Source organism: Ictalurus punctatus, unplaced genomic scaffold, assembly GCF_001660625.3.
Source record: "Ictalurus punctatus breed USDA103 unplaced genomic scaffold, Coco_2.0 Super-Scaffold_100056, whole genome shotgun sequence".
In the NCBI taxonomy this organism is placed as follows: Eukaryota; Metazoa; Chordata; class Actinopteri; order Siluriformes; family Ictaluridae; genus Ictalurus; species Ictalurus punctatus.
In genome coordinates, this window is record NW_026521088.1 from 753,937 (window position 1) to 773,289 (window position 19,353).

Sequence of the window (19,353 nt, forward strand, 5' to 3'; positions counted from 1 at the left end):
CTGCTGTCTCTCTGGTTTTGGGTGCAGATGAGGACTCGCTCGAGCTTCACATGGTGCGGCTGGAACTGGAGGATGTGGAGAAGCAGATCCGCGGCCTACTCGACAAGCAGGCCCAGCTGCTGGAGCAACAAACTGCGCTGGAAACATCTTGTGCCTCTGCCCACATATCCAAGGTAAGCACACAGCGTGGTATTTCCACTCCCAGCCCCTCTACGCCGTGTGTTTCTCTGTGCAGGGACCGTGCACCTAGGACTTTCCCAGCCATGGTCTCCGTCACGCCGGCGCCAACACACCTCGGGCCTTGGGTGAACCAGCGGCGGAAGGCGCGGGCTGGACCCTCTCCACCTCCGGTGTTCGAGATTCCAACCAGGAACCGCCTCGCCCTTCTCCGCCAGACCAGACCCAACGCTGTGATCATCGGAGACTCCATTGTGCGGAACGTCCGTGTAGCCTCATCTAAAGGTAAGGTGCGCACACACTTTTTCTGGTGCTTGTGTCCTTCATGTCGCTGCGCAGGTATCCGGGATCCTGAAGAAGGACGAGCGCACTGGAGCGGTTGTGCTGCACGCGGGGACGAACGACACCAGGCTGCGGCAGACGGAGGTTCTGAAGAGGGACTTCTCCAGCCTGATCGAGACGGTACGAGGCAGATCACCCACCGCGAAGATCATCGTCTCTGGACCTCTTCCCACATACAGACGTGGAGCAGAAAAGTTCAGTAGACTTCTAGCATTAAATGATTGGTTAGTCTCTTGGTGTAATGAGCAGAATCTGGTGTTTGTCAATAACTGGAATCTGTTCTGGGAGCGTCCTAGGTTGTTTCGTCCTGATGGCCTGCACCCCAGCAGCCTTGGAGCGGAACTGCTTTCAGACAACATTTCCAAGGCGCTACACTCCAAGTGACTGCCTACCGTAAGTACGTCTTCCAATAATAACAACATTCAGTATAATCAATGTTCAACTAAAAATCCGGCAAAGGTAATACATACTATAGAGACTGTGTCTGTTCCCCGAGCTATACAAATATATAGAAAATCTCAGAAAGTCTATCTTCGTAACCTAATTAACATAAAATTAAATCATATTGAATGCACAGCCAGCACTTTTGATCTGAGGCTAGGACTATTAAACATTAGATCTCTTGCGTCTAAGGCTCTTATTGTTAACGACATCATTACTGATCAGGAATGTAATTTAATGTGTTTAACAGAAACTTGGATTAAACCAAACGAGTACATAGCATTAAATGAAGCCAGTCCTCCTGGATACAGTTATGTACATCAGCCTCGTTCAACTGATAGAGGAGGAGGTGTTGGTTTCATCCATAGTAAAAATCTAGTCGTCACACAAAAACCTAAGCATAAATTTAATTCTTTTGAAATTCTTTATACCAGTATAACTTATGTAGCCACAAAAAATAAGTCAATTCCTCTAATTATTATTTACAGACCCCCAGGGCCATATACTGAATTTCTTAGTGAATTTGCAGACTTTGTCTCAAACCTGGTTGTGTCTGTAGATAAAGCATTAATCGTCTGTGATTTTAATATTCACTTTGATATCCAGAAGACCCTCTGAGGACAGCGGTTGTGTCCATCTTAGATTCAGTAGGGATTAATCAGAACGTAATCGGGCCTACTCATAATGGTGGTCACACTCTTGACCTCATACTAACATACGGACTAAGTATAGAAAATATTATCATTTTTCCGCAGTCTGAAGTTGTCTCAGACCATTATCTTATCTTGTTCATAATACGTATTGATCATAATATTTCCACCTCGCCTCGCTACCGCATAAAACGTACCTACACATCAGCTACTGCACCGAGCTTCATAAATAACCTTGCAGAAACATCAATTAGATTTGGATCACCATCAGATCACATAGAACTCGATCAGGCGACTGAAAGCTCGGAGTCAACACTCCGCTACACGCTAGATAGAGTGGCTCCACTCAAAAGGAAAATAATTAGAGAAAAAAAATTAGCACCCTGGTATAATGATCAAACGCGAACCTTAAAACAGACAACTCGACAATTAGAACGTAAATGGTGTCAAACCAAACTGGTGATATTTCAAACAGCATGGAAGGAGAGCCTACTGAAATATAGGAAATCTCTTGGCGATGCTAGAAAAATCTATTTCTCCACCTTAATAGGAGACAACAAAAACAATTCTAGACACAGTAGCAAAATTAACTAGGAATAAAACCACTACAGAGAGAAACACTCAATCATTACATAGCAGTGAAGATTTCATGAAATTTTTCATTGATAAGGTTGAAAATATTAGACGTGAAATACAGGCCATTAAATTAAAACTGGACAGTACTGTAACAAACCCATTACATGACAATGTAGCGATATCAGATCAATGTTTAGAGTGTTTTGCTCCGCTTAGAGAGACCAAACTAGCTACATTAATCTCTTCTGCCAATTCATCAACTTGCATACTAGATCCCGTACCTACATGTTTGTTTAAACAGATTGGTCCAGTAGTAATTGAGCCACTTTTAAATATAATCAATTCTTCCCTAAGCAGTGGCTATGTACCTAAATCACTTAAATTAGCAGTTATTAAACCCTTGATTAAAAAACCTGATCTTGACCCGTCTCAACTGTCCAGCTATAGACCAATATCAAATCTCCCCTTCATCTCTAAGATTTTAGAAAAGGTTGTAGCAAAGCAGTTATGCTCGTACTTAGATAGGAATAACATTCATGAAATGTATCAGTCAGGATTTAGACCTCATCATAGCACAGAGACAGCGTTAGTTAAAGTAGTAAATGACCTTCTACTGACCTACGATCAGGGTTGTGTCTCGCTGCTTGTGTTACTCGACCTTAGCGCAGCTTTTGATACTATAGATCACACTATTCTCCTTGATAGATTAGAAAATGTTGTTGGTATTAAGGGAACAGTCCTCTCCTGGCTCAGGTCTTATCTGACCGATCGTTATCAGTTCGTAGATGTAAATGGTGAATTCTCCATGCGTACTGAGGTTACTTTTGGAGTTCCACAGGGTTCTGTTTTAGGCCCACTGCTCTTTACTTTATATATGCTACCCCTAGGTCAAATTATTCGTAAACATGGAATTAGCTTCCACTGTTATGCTGATGATACACAGTTATATGTTTCAGCGAAGCCAGAGGACAGACAGAAGCTTAGTAAAGTTGAGGATTGTGTAAAGGACATTAGATGTTGGATGTTAATTAACTTCCTTCTACTTAATTCTGATAAAAACAGAAATACTTTTATTAGGCCCACGTGTAGCTAGAAGTATTCTTTCTGATCACATGGTTACTCTGGATGGTCTTTCTGTTTCATCATGTGCAGCAGTTAAAGACCTTGGAGTGATTATTGACTCCAGCCTATCATTTGATGCTCATGTAGATAATATTACTAGGATAGCCTTCTTTCATCTCAGAAACATTTCTAAAATAAGAAACATATTGTCACTACATGATGCGGAAATACTAGTTCATGCATTCGTCACCTCTAGATTAGATTACTGTAATGCCTTACTGTCTGGATGTTCCAGTAGGAATATAAATAAGCTCCAGTTAGTCCAGAATGCAGCTGCTAGAGTCCTAACTAGAACTAGATGATACGACCACATCACATCGATATTATCAGTACTGCATTGGCTCCCAGTGAAATCTCACACTGATTATAAAATACTATTATTAACCTATAAAGCACTAAGTGGTCTCGTGCCACAGTATCTAAGCGACCTTTTGGTTTTCTGTGATCCGCCACGCCTACTTAGGTCAAAAGATGCAGGCTATCTGATGGTACCTCGAATAGTGAAGGCTACAGCAGGGGGAAGAGCTTTCTCTTATAGAGCCCCACAGTTATGGAACAGTCTTCCTATTAGTGTTCTGGACTCAGACACAGTCTCCGTGTTTAAGTCTAGGCTTAAAACGTATTTGTTTACTCAAGCCTACCCTGACTCTATTATGCTAATTCACAGTCCTAATAATCTTTTCTCTCCCTCTCTCCTTCTGCCGAGCCACACACGAATTTATGGAGATGCTAGAGATCCTGATCCTTTCTGCCTCTGGATGGCGCTCTCATCTACTGCAATTCCAGACTGCTGAGATTACGGCTGCTCCTAAGGCCAAACAGACTTCATATAAATCCATAATGAACTTTTTCACCAAAGTGAGCAGTGAGGTAAGTGTGTGATTATATGCCGTGACTAACGGTGAAGTCGTGACACTGTGACACCCGTATCGAACACCTCTACATGCAGGTAGAACGGAGATACTGAGGATGTATGCACCGTTATAGGAAGATGACAGTAATTTACCATTAACTTGTGTAAATACGTTTTGTGAAAAGGACAGTTTAGAGGGAGGATTTTCTGGTTCCTTTTACGAGACGTGCAGATGTGTCTCACTGTCTCTTCATCTCTTTTGATACAGGAACACGGAGGGAGGATACATCTTCTGATCCGCCGTTTGCTGCCGACGAGCTGTACTACAACACCGTGGAGAGTGACTACGAGGATGACGTCCACATGCCTGACCAGCATGAGGAGGAGCAAAATGGTGGTGATGAGCATGAGGTGCCTTTTAGAAGTCCTTCAAGAAGCCCGTCCCCTTTACCAGGCCTATCTGCTCTAAGAATCACACCCTTTCCTGTAATAAGCCCATCCCCTTTGAGAATCACACCCCCTTTTAGAAGCCCATCCCCTTTTTGAGATTCTCATCCCTTTAAGAACATCTCCTATAAGAAGACCAACCCCCGTGAGGAGGCAATCTCCTATAAGACCAACCCCCGTGAGGAGGCTATCTCCTATAAGACCAACCCCCGTGAGGAGGCTATCTCCTATAAGAAGACCAACCCCTGTGAGGAGGCTATCTCCTATAAGAAGACCAACCCCCGTGAGGAGACTATCTCCTATAAGAAGACCAACCACCGTGAGGAGACTATCTCCTATAAGACCAACCCCCGTGAGGAGGCTATCTCCTATAAGAAGACCAACCCCCGTGAGGAGGCTATCTCCTATAAGACCAACCCCCGTGAGGAGGCTATCTCCTATAAGACCAACCCCCGTGAGGAGGCTATCTCCTATAAGAAGACCAACCCCCGTGAGGAGGCTATCTCCTATAAGACCAACCCCCGTGAGGAGGCTATCTCCTATAAGACCAACCCCCGTGAGGAGACTATCTCCTATAAGACCAACCCCCGTGAGGAGGCTATCTCCTATAAGACCAACCCCCGTGAGGAGGCTATCTCCTATAAGACCAACCCCCATGAGGAGGCTATCTCCTATAAGACCAACCCCTGTGAGGAGGCTATCTCCTATAAGACCAACCCCCGTGAGGAGGCTATCTCCTATAAGACCAACCCCCGTGAGGAGGCTATCTCCTATAAGACCAACCCCCGTGAGGAGGCTATCTCCTATAAGACCAACCCCCGTGAGGAGGCTATCTCCTATAAGACCAACCCCCGTGAGGAGGCTATCTCCTATAAGACCAACCCCCGTGAGGAGGCTATCTCCTATAAGACCAACCCCCATGAGGAGGCTATCTCCTATAAGACCAACCCCCGTGAGGAGGCTATCTCCTATAAGAAGACCAACCCCCGTGAGGAGGCTATCTCCTATAAGAAGACCAACCCCCGTGAGGAGGCTATCTCCTATAAGACCAACCCCCGTGAGGAGACTATCTCCTATAAGAAGACCAACCCCCGTGAGGAGGCTATCTCCTATAAGAAGACCAACCCCCGTGAGGAGGCTATCTCCTATAAGACCAACCCCCGTGAGGAGGCTATCTCCTATAAGACCAACCCCCGTGAGGAGGCTATCTCCTATAAGACCAACCCCCGTGAGGAGACTATCTCCTATAAGAAGACCAACCCCCGTGAGGAGGCTATCTCCTATAAGAAGACCAACCCCCGTGAGGAGGCTATCTCCTATAAGACCAACCCCCGTGAGGATCTCCTATAAGAAGACCATGCACTACGACAAGCCCACCCACTTCTGTTACTCCTGCATCTGTTCCTCACGTCAGTGTCAACGTAACTTTGTGGTTAGATGTAAGTGTTGATTAGACTTAGATCTGGGTTATAATCTGTATTAAGACCTGTTATGTCCCCTCCATTTTCACTGAGTAGAGCTGAAACCTTTACAATGCACATCTGTTACATTTGATTTTTTGTTGTTGATATAATAACCATTTACTTTTTTTTTGAAGTACCATTACTTTGTTCTTTTATACTGCATGAGCAAAAATAAAAATAACTTAATTAAATAAAATAATAACAAAAAAACATCTTTTGGAGAAATGGGGTGGGCTTTATGTAAACAAGTTAAACATCTAATATTGAGTCAGAAACATGTCAAAGAATCATATTAAATCATGAACATGTGAAACATATGATACTGAATTTGTTAGAAAAACTATTTTCCCTTGCTCCCAGCGGCGTGAAACTCACTGTATAGTGTAGCGCCCCCGTGTGTCTGCACACACAGGAGGAATGAAAACACGCTTTGTCAGGGCACTTTTGAGAAAAAGTGACTTTCTAGACTGCAAATCTCACATTTTCCCCTTTATCATACATTATCATCATATAATGGATTTTAATGTAAACAATCCTATTTCGTATCATTTTACATCAGAAACCTGCAAAGTATATTATGTACAAAATGTCATATTGGAGCAGGTCACCGTCACGTATCGTGACGGAGCAGAGATAGGACGGATGCAAGTGCAGGATGAACAGTTGTTTATTTGAAAGAGGGACAGGCAGACAAATTCAAAACGTGATCCAAAACGTAATCCATAAACATGCAAGAGATCAGGCGACTGGCAAACAGGCATACACGGGGCAAGGCAGGTATCTAGGTCGTGGTCACGGAAAACAGGGTCGATAAACAAAACAAGAAACGAACTATGACGAGGGACTGGAAGCGGATAATCCAGCGCGAACTAACTCTAAACATGGACCGTGACTATGACTATGACTATGACTATGACTATGACTATGATACGAGCTAAACTAACTCTAAACATTTAATCTTCCGCGTTGTGTGCTGGGAGGCGCGCAGTATATATGCGGACATGATCAGCGTCTAAACCGCTAGCAGCTGAGAGCAATTCAGACCCACGTGAAATCCCAGCCAATGACAGAACAGGGAGGAGACAGAAACATAAACAAAACACACGTGTCCAGATGTCATTACAGTCAACAACAGAAAAGCAGGTGCTCGCACATTCACGCTTAGAGCACGCTGCTTCAAGGGGGAATCGTGACAGAAACCCCTCCTGAGTGCCATGAGTCATCTCACTTCATTGGCGGCCCCGGCCCCCTGGGCTGAATGTCCCAAACAGAGCCAGGAAACTGCCCAGTGTTCTTGGCGGCGTAGGGAGGCTGAGCGACGACCGCAGCTGAACAGGGAGGCTGAGCGACGACCGCAGCTGAACAGGGAAGCTGAGGCTCTGAGGTTACCAGGTGAACCTTGGGCATGGGCGGAGCTTGGCTGTGCGTGTCAGCAGACTCGGGTGTCAGCAGAACTTGAAATTACATGAATTTCTCAAAATAAACAGAAAAAGCAAGCAGAAATCTGTTTTTGCCTAACAACATTACATTTCAATTGCCCAGGTGAAAATATACAACAAAACTGAAGGCATGCTGCTTAGGTATAGAAACTGTGACATACACAACACAACACCACATGAAATCTCTCTTACAAGAAATGCATAACACCATCTCTACTTGAGCAGATTATTTTTAAGTGAATGTACTCGTGCACTGCAGGCATCAGCTCCGATGTTCATGAACAGCCTCTGAATCACCTCAAAGGTGTATTTGAAGTTTGTGGGGTAGTTTATGTTACGTGCATAAAGCAATCCCATCAAGTTGACAAATGCATTTGGTACATCACCAAGATTGCGTAGAACGACAACTTCTTCCATTACAAGGGCTACATCACCGCAGTCACACGGAATAGGGTCCATCGTGTCATCCACAACTGTACTGATTCCAACAGTCACGCCCTTGATTAACTCTTCTTCAGAATCTGTGTGCTGTATTAAAAACAAAGACAAACTTTAAAATGTGCTTTCACACATACATCCTCACAAGCGCAGCGACTTAAGAACAGCATGAGTGAATCGATCTTAACTTTACTAGTCATCACACAAGATGAATTAATATCAGAAGGTGGAAAAAAAAAAATACAACGTCCTGAAATTCATCATCTCTCATGAAAATAAAACAAGGTAAACTCCATCAATACGTGGATATCTATACTCCATATCAATACGTGGACTTCCATTATTCGAATATCTTCCAACATCTTACTTTCCTCACAGACACTTACCTCACAGATCTGTAAGAACTGAGATGGATTCTCCCGCATGGACAGTGGCAGCCCCAGCAGTACTGCAACCCTCTTCCTGTGATTTGATGCCTCAAAAGTACAAATGTTTTATATTCAAATTATGCAGGACAAGAGAAATAGCAAGAAAGGAAATGACCACAGTATTTACAAAACAAGTACACTTGAAATAAACCTACTCACATTTTTATCCAGGCTCTCCAGTATGGCACTCCTTTCTGCGATGTCTGCATGGCGCCTCGAGCGGTACAAATACAGCAGCTTTGAGGCGTGTTTGTCAAGACCCTCATAAAAGGACTTGCTCAGGTCCATCGACACAAGTCTGGTGAATTCTGCGCTGATCTTCCGTCATTACAGAACAGTTCTATCAGTGCCTAAAGTAATTCTATGAGGAAAAGAAAAGTCATTCAAAAATGTAATAAACAGTGTACACAAGCAAGATCAGGACCAGAGTAATAGATTCTCACCAAATCTCTTGAGAAATTTCATGGCCAGCGGTTCATATACATATTGATATTGTAAGCAAAGCTAATCAGGGAGCATTACAGTGGAAGCAGGAGCATCAGAAAATGAGAGGTTATTATATATATATATATATATATATATATATATATATAAATAAATTACGTTCAAAGACTTGCATACTTAACACAAGACAGTTCGGATCATTTTACTGACTCGGATCTTTGAATCTCGTTCAGCAAAATGAACGACTCTTTTTTGCATCATTTCGTTCATTTCAGCAGAATAAAGTTAAAATGTTACATGTTAAACTCCCCAACACCTCTAGTACTTACGCAAACATTGATCACATTTGGAATAAAAAATAAACTATAGGCTAATGCAACCGAGGCCGAATTATGAGAAACAGAAATGATTGATTAATTGCTTAGCATTAGCAGTCTGTTAGTTCACCTCCCGATCTGAGTCGTTCTTCTTTTGTCACGTCACATTTGATCAGTTCACGTCTCAAGTTAGTTAGACATAATATAGTACTATGAAATGTTTCTGACCCAAAATATTACGAAATATGATTGTTTACATTAAAATGCAAAAGTTGATGAAAAAGTATGATAAGGTGAAAAAAGTGACATTTTATGTCTAGAAAGTCACTTTTCATCAAAAGTACAATAACAAATCTAGTTCACTTTCATCCTGTGTCCCCTTACACACTTGTGCTCTTTATCCGCTCAAAACGCTATACAGCGAACGAGAAGGCGCTAGGAGCAAAGGAAAGTGGTGTTTCAAACAAACTCATATAATCAGTTGCCCGATCTACTCCAATTTGATTCTTTTCACATATTTACACATAATATAGTACTATGAAACGTTTCTGACCCAAAATATTACGAAATATGATTGTTTACATTAAAATGCAAAAGTTGATGAAAAAGTATCTCTAAAGCGCCTGGACTCCACCAATCCACAGTCAGACAGATTGTGTACAAATGAAGGAAATTCACGAGCATGGTTACCCTCCCCAGGCGTGGTCAGCCAACAAAGATCACTCCAAGAGCAAGACATGTAATTGTCCACGAGGTCACAACGGATCCCAGGGTAACTTCTAAGCCACTAAAGGCCTCTCTCGTGTAGGCAAATGTCAATGTTCCTGAGTCCACCATAATGAGTACACTGAACAACAGTGGTGTGCATGGCAGGATGGCAAGGAGAAAGCCCCTGCTTTCCATAAAGAACATTGCTTCCTGCATGCAGTTTGCTAAAGATCACATGGACAAGACCCAAGGCTACTCGAAAAAACGTTTTGTGGACAGGTGAGACCAAACTAGAACTTTTTGGTTTAAATGAGAAGGGTTATGTTTGGGGGAAGGAGAACACCGCATTCCAGCATAAGACCCGTATCCCATTTCTGAAAAATGGTGGTGGTAGCGTTGCAGTTTGGGCCTGTTTCGCTGCATCTGGGCCAGGACGGCTTGCCATCATTGATGGAACAATGCATTCTGAATAATACCAGCAAATTCTAAAAGAAAATGTCAGCACATCTGTCCGTAAACTGGATCTCAAGAGAAAGTGGGCCGCGCAGCAAGACAACAACCCTAAGCACACAAGTCGTTCTACCAAAGGATGGTTAAAGAAGAATAAAGTCAATGTTTTGGAATGGCCAAGTCAAGGTCCTGACCTTGATCCAGTAGAAATGCTGCGGAAGGACCTGAAGCAAGCAGCTCATGTGAGGAAACCCACCCACATCCTAGAGATGAAACTGGACTGTAATGAGGGATGGGCTAAAATTCCTCCAAGCTGACGTGCAGGACTGTTCAACAGTTACCGGAAACGTTTGTTTGCAGTGGTTGCTGCACACCGAGGTCACACCAGATACTGAAAGCAAAGGTTCGCATACTTTTGCCACTCACAGGTATGCAATACTGGATCATTTTCATCAATAAATAACTGACCATCTGTAATGTTTTTGTCTGGTTTCTGTAATTAGGTTCTCTTTATCTACTTTTGATACTTGTGTGAAGATCTTACGATGTTTTAGGTCCCGGTAATGAAGATGCATAGAAAGCTCTAAAGGGTTCACAAACTTTCAAGCACCACCGTAAGTGGGATGTAAGGTCATGGCAGAAGAGCTCTTCCGCAAACACAACTCCGATGTGACCGTGGAGCATGGGGTCTTAACCCTAGACGAATCGCGTCCAAAAGACCAGGCCTTAGCTCTGTCTTCAGCTGGAAATGGTTAGATGTCTCCGCCAGAGCCGGTTAAGCGAAAGGCACTCGAGTCTCACAACAGCCCTTTTGTCGCGCCCATGCCAGATTTCTTGTTGTCCGGCGGAATGACCCGGTCACCTTCTTCCCACGGACGGGTTTACCACCACGCCGGCCTGCGGGTAGCGTGGCCGAGTGGTCCAAGGCGCTGGATTTAGGCTCCAGTCTCTTCGGGGGCGTGGGTTCAAATCCCACCGCTGCCACGGTCGTTAGCTCACGGTGGGTGATGTCTCGTCTCCAAAGGCTTTGCGCAGGTTTTTCTCCCACGCTTTCATGCTATACACCACGTAGCATGCTGCCTCACGAACGTCGCAACTCATGCCCCCCTTTTCCACAGTCGTTGTGTATATCCAGGTAAGGATAAAAGTTACATTTCCATCCATCCATCCATCTTCTATACCGCGTAATCCTACTCAGGGTCACGGGTAAAAGTTACATTTTCCAAAGAAATTTAACTCGCTGGGACGGGCAGTCCATAGGTAGTCGGTACCTAGCCGCCCAAGGATTGGATTGCATTGCGACGGCTCGACTATGGAGTTGTCCCGTTCTGTGAGACCTTTGGGCCGTCTCGCCGCATCGTCACCCATCAGTTTATATGACGGCACAGCTCATACCCCAAGACTTGAATCAGATCTATTTGAGAAGCAGTCATCCAGCCGGCGAACATGAAACCCTCATTTGCATAGTTTCCGTTAAACGGGGCGGGCCTCGGACGAGGTGGCCGAGAGGTTAAGGCGATGGACTGCTAATCCGTTGTGCTCTGCACGCATGGGTTCGAATCCCATCCTCATCGCAAGCTTCTCACGTTGCCTCCTCTTTCCAGCAATGTCTGGCTTTGTTGCAGTCTGTCTCACACCTACAACCGGGAAGCTTTGTACAGGTCCCTGAGCTGGCACTAGAGAGGGTGGAGAAATGTGAAGAGCTAGCACTGTGGCTACGTGTTTCGCGACCGTGAGCTGTATTTCAATGCTTTTTGGCCACAGCTGCTGTAAGGCTCTTGCGTCTCTGGAGGTCCGTCAACGCAGAGCGCATTCCGCAGTCCAGACGACAGGGGCGAAGAACCTGCACCGAAACCTCTTTTTTGCTCCACACACCGGGATGTAATTTCATACGCGTGAGCTATGTCAGCAAGAGGTTAAGGTGATGAGCTGCCAGTCCGCTGTGCACAGCCCATGTGGGTTTGGACCCTATTTTTCTTGTAAAGACCTTGCTTAAGCGCATTCTGTAAAGGAAGCGTGCATGGTGCAGACACTGTTGGCGTCTGCATGAGCAGTTAGTCTGAAGGGGAAATTAGGGTCAGGTGTTTTCAATCAACGGGATGACAATCAGGTGTGAGTGAGCACCCTGTCTTATTTGAAGAAGTGCATGGACTCCACCAATTCACAGTCAGACTGATTGTGTAGAAATGAAGGAAAATCAATCAATAAATCAGTCAGTCAATCAGTCAGTCAATCAGTCAGATGTTTGTTTATACTATTTAAATAGGCCCCATTTGGTGGCATCTGTTGCTTACAGCCATACCACTCTGACAAAGCCTGATCTCAGAAGCAAAGCAAAGTTGGGCCTGGTTAGTTCTTGGTTGGGAGACTGAATGGGACTACTAGGTGCTGTAAGCTTTTCATTTAGATAAGTGTTTTAAGCACTTTACTTTCTCCTGACATTGAAGAATATTCATTACTACACCAAAGCAGCCTCCAATTCCTACAGTTTTCTCCCATACATGATAGATGAACTCTAGTGCTACCTAGAACAACCTCCTGGAACTGATCAACTTTATTAAAATCCGGTGGAATTGGGCCATTTTCATGTTGTTTTTCAAGACAATTTTCATATCCAAATGTTCAGCAATTACCATGAAACAGTCCATTTCTGAAAGTCTCCGTATAACCTGTTATAGGAGATGGTGTGGAGTTCTCAAAAAAAAAAAATTATTTATCCCAGGAAGTTTTCAAACAGAAACCCAGACAAGAAGTCAAGGCTTCCATGTTTTTTGACATCCTCAGAAAGATGGGTTAGCCCATGTACATTGTAGATAACAAATTCAGGACCATACAACTCACTAAAATGCTTTACAAATGACACTAGCAAACTGTGAGCAAAGTCATTAAGAATTATACAAAGAGTGGATTGGAGAGTATAAAGATAGCAACAGATAATTAAAATTGCTGTACATTGGTTATGACAGCACATCAAGAAGAACCACTGGACTTGTGTATAACAGAAACTGTTGCAATTTTGTTGCTTTCCACCTCAGTCTTTCTGAGAATTGCCTGGGTTTCCTAGCAAAGTCCTCAGGAATATAACGTCTCAAGCTAACAAGTGTGTCTGAGATTATAACACTTTGGCGAGCAGACAAAAGACAACATAAAGGCCCTGAAGCAAGCCATAAGTCCAGCAGTTTTCACATAACACCAAGACATACAAGGTGCATGTAATCATGTGGAAAGCATGATACCATGCCAATTCCTGCAGCTTTTAAAAGAGATGTTTCAGTATGATGGTCTTCATCAGACATGTTGATAAAAGACTCATCAGTCCTACGTGGGCTGTTGATCTCAGGAAAGGTCATTCTATGGTTGATGTACACACCAGATTGGATGCACTTGTCACAACCTGAATAACCAGTATGTGATTTAATTCCCTTTATAAAAGCTCTAGCTGGAGCATCACACAGGATAGATGTGACATTTAGGAAAAATTGCTTCCCATTTATGGCAAATCCCTTGCTTAACCCTTGCAGTTCACTGACTAGATCTTTCAAATTCATCAGTTTGTGATGTTGGCTTTGATTTACCACAGAACAGAGCAATGACAACTGGTTTCTTAGTATAACCCTGCAGTAACCCTATAATTGGCCAAAACTACAGAGACGAACTTTTAAACAGTGGTAAGCCATCCATGTTCAGTTGAAGTTTGAATTCATACTTCTCTAGAACAATAGACCAGATTCTTTCCATGGTTTTGGACAAAGCTTTAAGAATACCAAAATAATGATATGTGCCACCAGCAACATTTTGGATATTAGATGAAGTTATCTCGTCATCTTGCACTGCAGCACCAAGATCATTTTCTCCTAAATGACTTCCAAATGAAGTGAGCATTACATTGACTTTTTTACTGCTCTTTTTCTAACATTCCATCCATCCATAATTTTGTAATGACCTGTCTGGTGCTGGTTCCAGTGTTGACTGTCGCACATTTAAAATCTGTATCCCGTGTTTATATGTTTCTGTAAAGCTGCTTTGAGGCAACGTCTATTGTTAAAAAACGCTATACAAATAAAATGGAACTGAATTGAAGTTACAGCGTGGTTTTGTACAACCAAGAATATAAGTCTGTCTCCTTTTCCCTTTCCTTATCGACAGTAGGAAATAGAACATACACATACAAATATAATATTTGTACACATGCAAGACCATAAAAGGCTGCTTCAGTAAAAAAAAAAAAAAGGGGGGGGGGGGGGGGTCAATTAAAATGAAATATGCAATTACCCATTACATTCTTGGTTTTAACTAGAGATGCACCGATGTATCGGCCGATACCGAAAGGCTATTTTTCATCTATCCATAATTTAAAAATATCTGATAATCTGACAGCACAAAAACTCTAGAAATTACTCAGAAAGTATTGGAGTTTATGGCGCTTGATGATCAACCATGCTCTGTAGTGAAGGACATGGGATTTCAGCGACTGGTAAAACACCTTGAGTCTCGCTACACTTTACCGAGGCGGCGTTATTTCACATTCGTCTGCTTACAGGAGTTATACAACCGTATGACGGATCATATTCACGAGCTTCTTCATAACCACTCCGCGATGAACTTCACCACAGATGTTTGGTCTTCAGATGTAAGCCTGACGAGTACGCTTAATCTCACTGCTCAGTGGCTCCACTGTGACTTTAAACTTAAAGTCTTGCTTCATGCACAAGAACTTCCCGGTTCTCACACTTCATAAGAAACACCTGCATCGCGTTGTAAATCGCGCTGCTCGCAGGTGAACTCTCGCGATACTCCTGGGCAGAACGGGAACTCACATTCCTGCTTCTTAAAGGGCCAGCGGAACATTTTATCCCTAGATGAGAAGGACATCTGTGCACACTGCATGGACAATACACTTAATTAAGGGCTTTAATAACCAGTTTCACAATTGGAAGGTTGTCTTCTTTTTCACCTGGTTATTTGTATATAAAAATATAAAGTATTTAGCATATTTGTATTTAGGTACTTCTGTTTCTAAATAAATAAGCATTATGTCATCAAATCACAAGTCTGTTTTGATTTAATGGTCAGAAGCAGTACTATTTGACGAATAACCTAAAATCACAAACATGATACTTGTAAATAAAATCATGTCATATATGCAGTTTATTAGATCCTTAAAGTAAAAAGACAGCTAAATAGTGAAAAACATAATTGTTGGATTTATATGAATGCATGACAATAACTTGCTAATAGTCCATCAACTTAATTGGCATGTGCTCCAGTCAGTGTTGTTCATGGGGAATTTATTCTACAACTTCTACAGTTGTAGTGAACTTCTACAGTGAAAAAAACCCAATCCTTTAAAAAACAGTTAATGAAGCTGAGGCTCGAAGGCGGGTCGCTGGCATAGAAAGTCTGCTGTTACCACAGCAAGTACCAGAAGTCACTGACTGCAAAACTGTGTTTACAAGAAGAGTCACTGCAGTCATCAAAGTCGATGGCATAGAGATCTGCTGGGCTAGCGGTGTGGATGAAAGGGCTCTTGCTTCATTTTGTGCTTATTTTGTCTTCAATTCAACATATCCATCTCATTTGAAGAACACTCTGATTTTTCTTCAGCAATATGTTTTGAAACTTACTGTGGATGGTGACAAGCCTCTACCTACTCCAGTTACCAGAGTAATCAACCTCTTACAGTAATATCTGCCAAAAATGCCTCGTCTATTCTGTTGTCCTAAATGCTCTGGGAGAACGATTGTCAAATTAATCCAGCACATTGGTCTCATTCATGCACGAGGCAAATTTTTCAATAACTTGTGGTCTTAATGACTGTCAGAGGACCTTTTCAAAGTATGAGTCCTTCAGATGTCATATTTACCAAAAGCATAAAGACACTGTATTACAACGGACTATGGCTGATGATCCTCAGCATTTGCGATGGTGCAATGACGATGGTGCTTTTGAAGTTTGCAATCCCCTCGGGTCTAAACGTAACAAGCAAAAACTGTGTGCAATTTACTATACAATTGGAAATATGGGTACAAAGTATTACTCTCAGTTAAAACATTCATTTAGCTTTACTTCCTTTTGTTATCATTATTATTCATACTGTGTGAAATGTCAGGATGAGTGGACTGTCCTCTCACCAGGTGAGGAGGTTGATTACCAGGCACTAGATATATACAATGTAGTTGACAAATTATTTATTAGCACTAGATATTATTGCTGAAGACAAAACAGCCCCACTTTATACTGATTTTACTCCTCACCCTTTAATCTATCTTTCTTCTTCTTCTCCTTATTGTTATTATTATTACTAGAGTAGTAGCCTAGTAGTATTCATCTTAGCATAGGATTAGGAAGTGATTTCTAAAAACTGTCAATCACACCTTCATGCTAACGCTGTACATGATGTCAATGGTTCACTACTCCTCTTTCTCTCTCTCTCTCTCTCTCCATAGATACTTACAGGGACCCTCGACTTTAAGTCTTTTTATTGCAAAAGCAACTGCTAAAATAATTATGTGCAGATGGAAAAAAAAACGTATTAGGTTAAGCAAATGTTCTGAGTTTTTTTTCCCTAGCAGTTTTTGTCATGTATATGTATTTCATCAGCGCTACTATGAGTTTCTTTTTTTTCCCCCCGGTAACAATAATATAGCCTTATTCTGTTTACTCAGAAAGACTATAACTTTATTTACAGTTCCTCTCCTTAATTTCAGTCACTTCCTCACTGAAACCTATAATCAGAATAACTCCAAAGCTCAGGTCTAAGCCTAAGTCTCCACTCTAAATCATGTGTCTAGAACACAGGCTCTGAACTCTTATCTAACACATTTAGTGTTTTATCTGCTCTAAAGCACCCACCTCAGCTCGTGCAGGCCGCTTAATTAGCTGATGACTTGAATCAGGGGAGTTTGGTGCAGGTTCTAATTGAACATCCTCAGGAGTGTAAAGAAGCCTCTCTCTAATATCTTTCTTACCGGTTCAACTCCAACTTCATCACCACCCCAAGAAAGCACTGCATGTTAGTAGTGTTCAGGGTCAGTATCTAAACTGATCGTCTATTCACACACACTAGCACTACTGCACTTCACATCCAGTATTTCCTTCTCTAATGTAGTGGGTTCATTGGTAACAGGTTTGTCTGTTTAGTATTCTGGAGAAGGTTAACAACGTCGGTGTGTTGGTTTGGAGTTGTAGTTTGTGTTTGCCATGTTTGTAGTCTGAGGTGCATTCTGGGAAACGGAGTCGCTGGTTTGCTGTGACATGACAATGGCACTTGAGAGTTTACTGTTCAAGACTCAGAATTACTATACATTACTATAATTACCATCAAGCTGCACATGACATTTTATGAAAGTAGTACTATGTTTTTTTCTCATTTACGGGTACCTCATACAGTCAAAAGGTTATTGAATTTTAATTATTTTCTTAAAAAAAAAATAAAAAAATGTAAAAACTGAGTTGTGATTAGTTGTGAAATTAGACAACACTTGGTGGTGTTGAATGTTGTGCTTTGAGTACGAGAGTGTCACCTTGAGAAAACAAACACTCTCAGTAGCTGTGTAATTGTGCAAGCAATTGTTAACAAAAAAAGAAAAAAAATTCTCACCAGATTTTGCTTGTAATCTGGGCTCTGTTGCATCCTTCGCTCCAGACTATGCAGTTGAGGAAGATCTTGCAGGGCAGTAAATCTTCATCAATATCCAAAGACTGCACCTGGAACACCTGTAGTTGAAGCAATCTCATTGGTTTGTTGGTCCAGCACCATCTCTAATTTAGTCAACACCTCCCTCAGCATGGCTATGGTAAAGAAGTTAACAATATTTACAAATGATACACACTACAAAACTGTACAACTCCATCCTCAGTCTTATTCCTAACCTACACAAATTCCAGTAAGATGGCTGAGTGTAAATCACGGTTAATTAATACCTACAAAAGAAAGTCAATCAGAAAGCAGGAGAATACTTGGTAATGCCGGTACTGAAAAAAAAAACTTATCGTATCATTCTTTTTAAAATTTTAATATCAACTTGGTACAAATACTTTTGACATCACAACTTACCAATTACAACATCCTTGAATTGCAGGGATGCCAAGGATATTTTCCCATTCATTTGTAACAGATAGCTGCACAGTGACAGGGGTGGCTGTGGATCAGGTGGTAGAGCGGGTTGTCCACTAATCGTAGGGTTGGCGGTTCCCAGCCAGCATGTCTCCACATGCCAAAGTGTCCTTGGGCAAGACACTGAACCCCAAGTTGCTCCCGATGGCAAGTTAGCGCCTTGCATGGCAGCTCTGCTATCACTGGTGTGTGAATGGGTGAATGAGACACAGTGTAAAGTGCTATATAACTGCGCCATTTACCATTTTACCATTTAGTGACGCAGAAGCGGAGTCCGTTCCATTCCATGGTGTTTTAATTAACGGAAGTAAAAAAAAAGAGATGAAGAGAAGGGTGGGGTCTTAGGAAGCAATAAAAAGAACAGGTGACTAGATGAGAGAAAGCGGGACGCGGAAATGAGAGCCAGGTGGGAATGGCGGAGCTGATGGTGTGCGTTTGCCAAGGACCATGCTAATGCTCTTACTGTGGATTATAACCTTGTGGATATTGATTCAGGAGGCTGGCGAACACTTCGGGAATATTCTGCCAAGGTGAATAAACGAGCGAGCGGAGTTTTGAGGGTTCGGAGGCACATCACGGGTTTGAGATCCTTTCTTTAATACTTTTGTGGAGAACCAGTATGTTTAAATCGTTGGATGTTACTGTCTGTAAAGAACTCCGAGTGTTAAGCGGAATCTGACTGCTCTTTCCCATGCTTTCGGGTTCACGAACTACTGGACTCCTAAATCACCATTGAAGGGCAGCTTTTAAAGTGAACAACTTTTTTGTTTTGGTTAAGAATTATTTTGGGGTTAAATGTTTTATTTTCTGCCTTTTGTGTGTGAAAATTTTCTTGTATGATTAGAGCCTTGTTTCCTTATGGGTGCGTTTATTAATCCCACGTAGGGGAACTTTTTGGTTTTCATTATTTCGGTTTCTATGACTGAAACGATCTGTATTTTC

General features: G+C 42.3%; 2 non-coding genes across 2 annotated transcripts; both read left to right on the top strand.

The window, feature by feature from the left end:
* Nucleotides 1-11,197: 11,197 nt before the first annotated feature.
* On the top strand, nucleotides 11,198-11,279 carry trnal-uag (transfer RNA leucine (anticodon UAG)). The gene has a single exon. It is a non-coding gene; the product is annotated as a tRNA-Leu (tRNA).
* Nucleotides 11,280-11,787: 508 nt separating this feature from the next.
* trnas-gcu (transfer RNA serine (anticodon GCU)) lies at nucleotides 11,788-11,869 on the top strand. The gene has a single exon. It is a non-coding gene; the product is annotated as a tRNA-Ser (tRNA).
* Nucleotides 11,870-19,353: the final 7,484 nt, after the last annotated feature.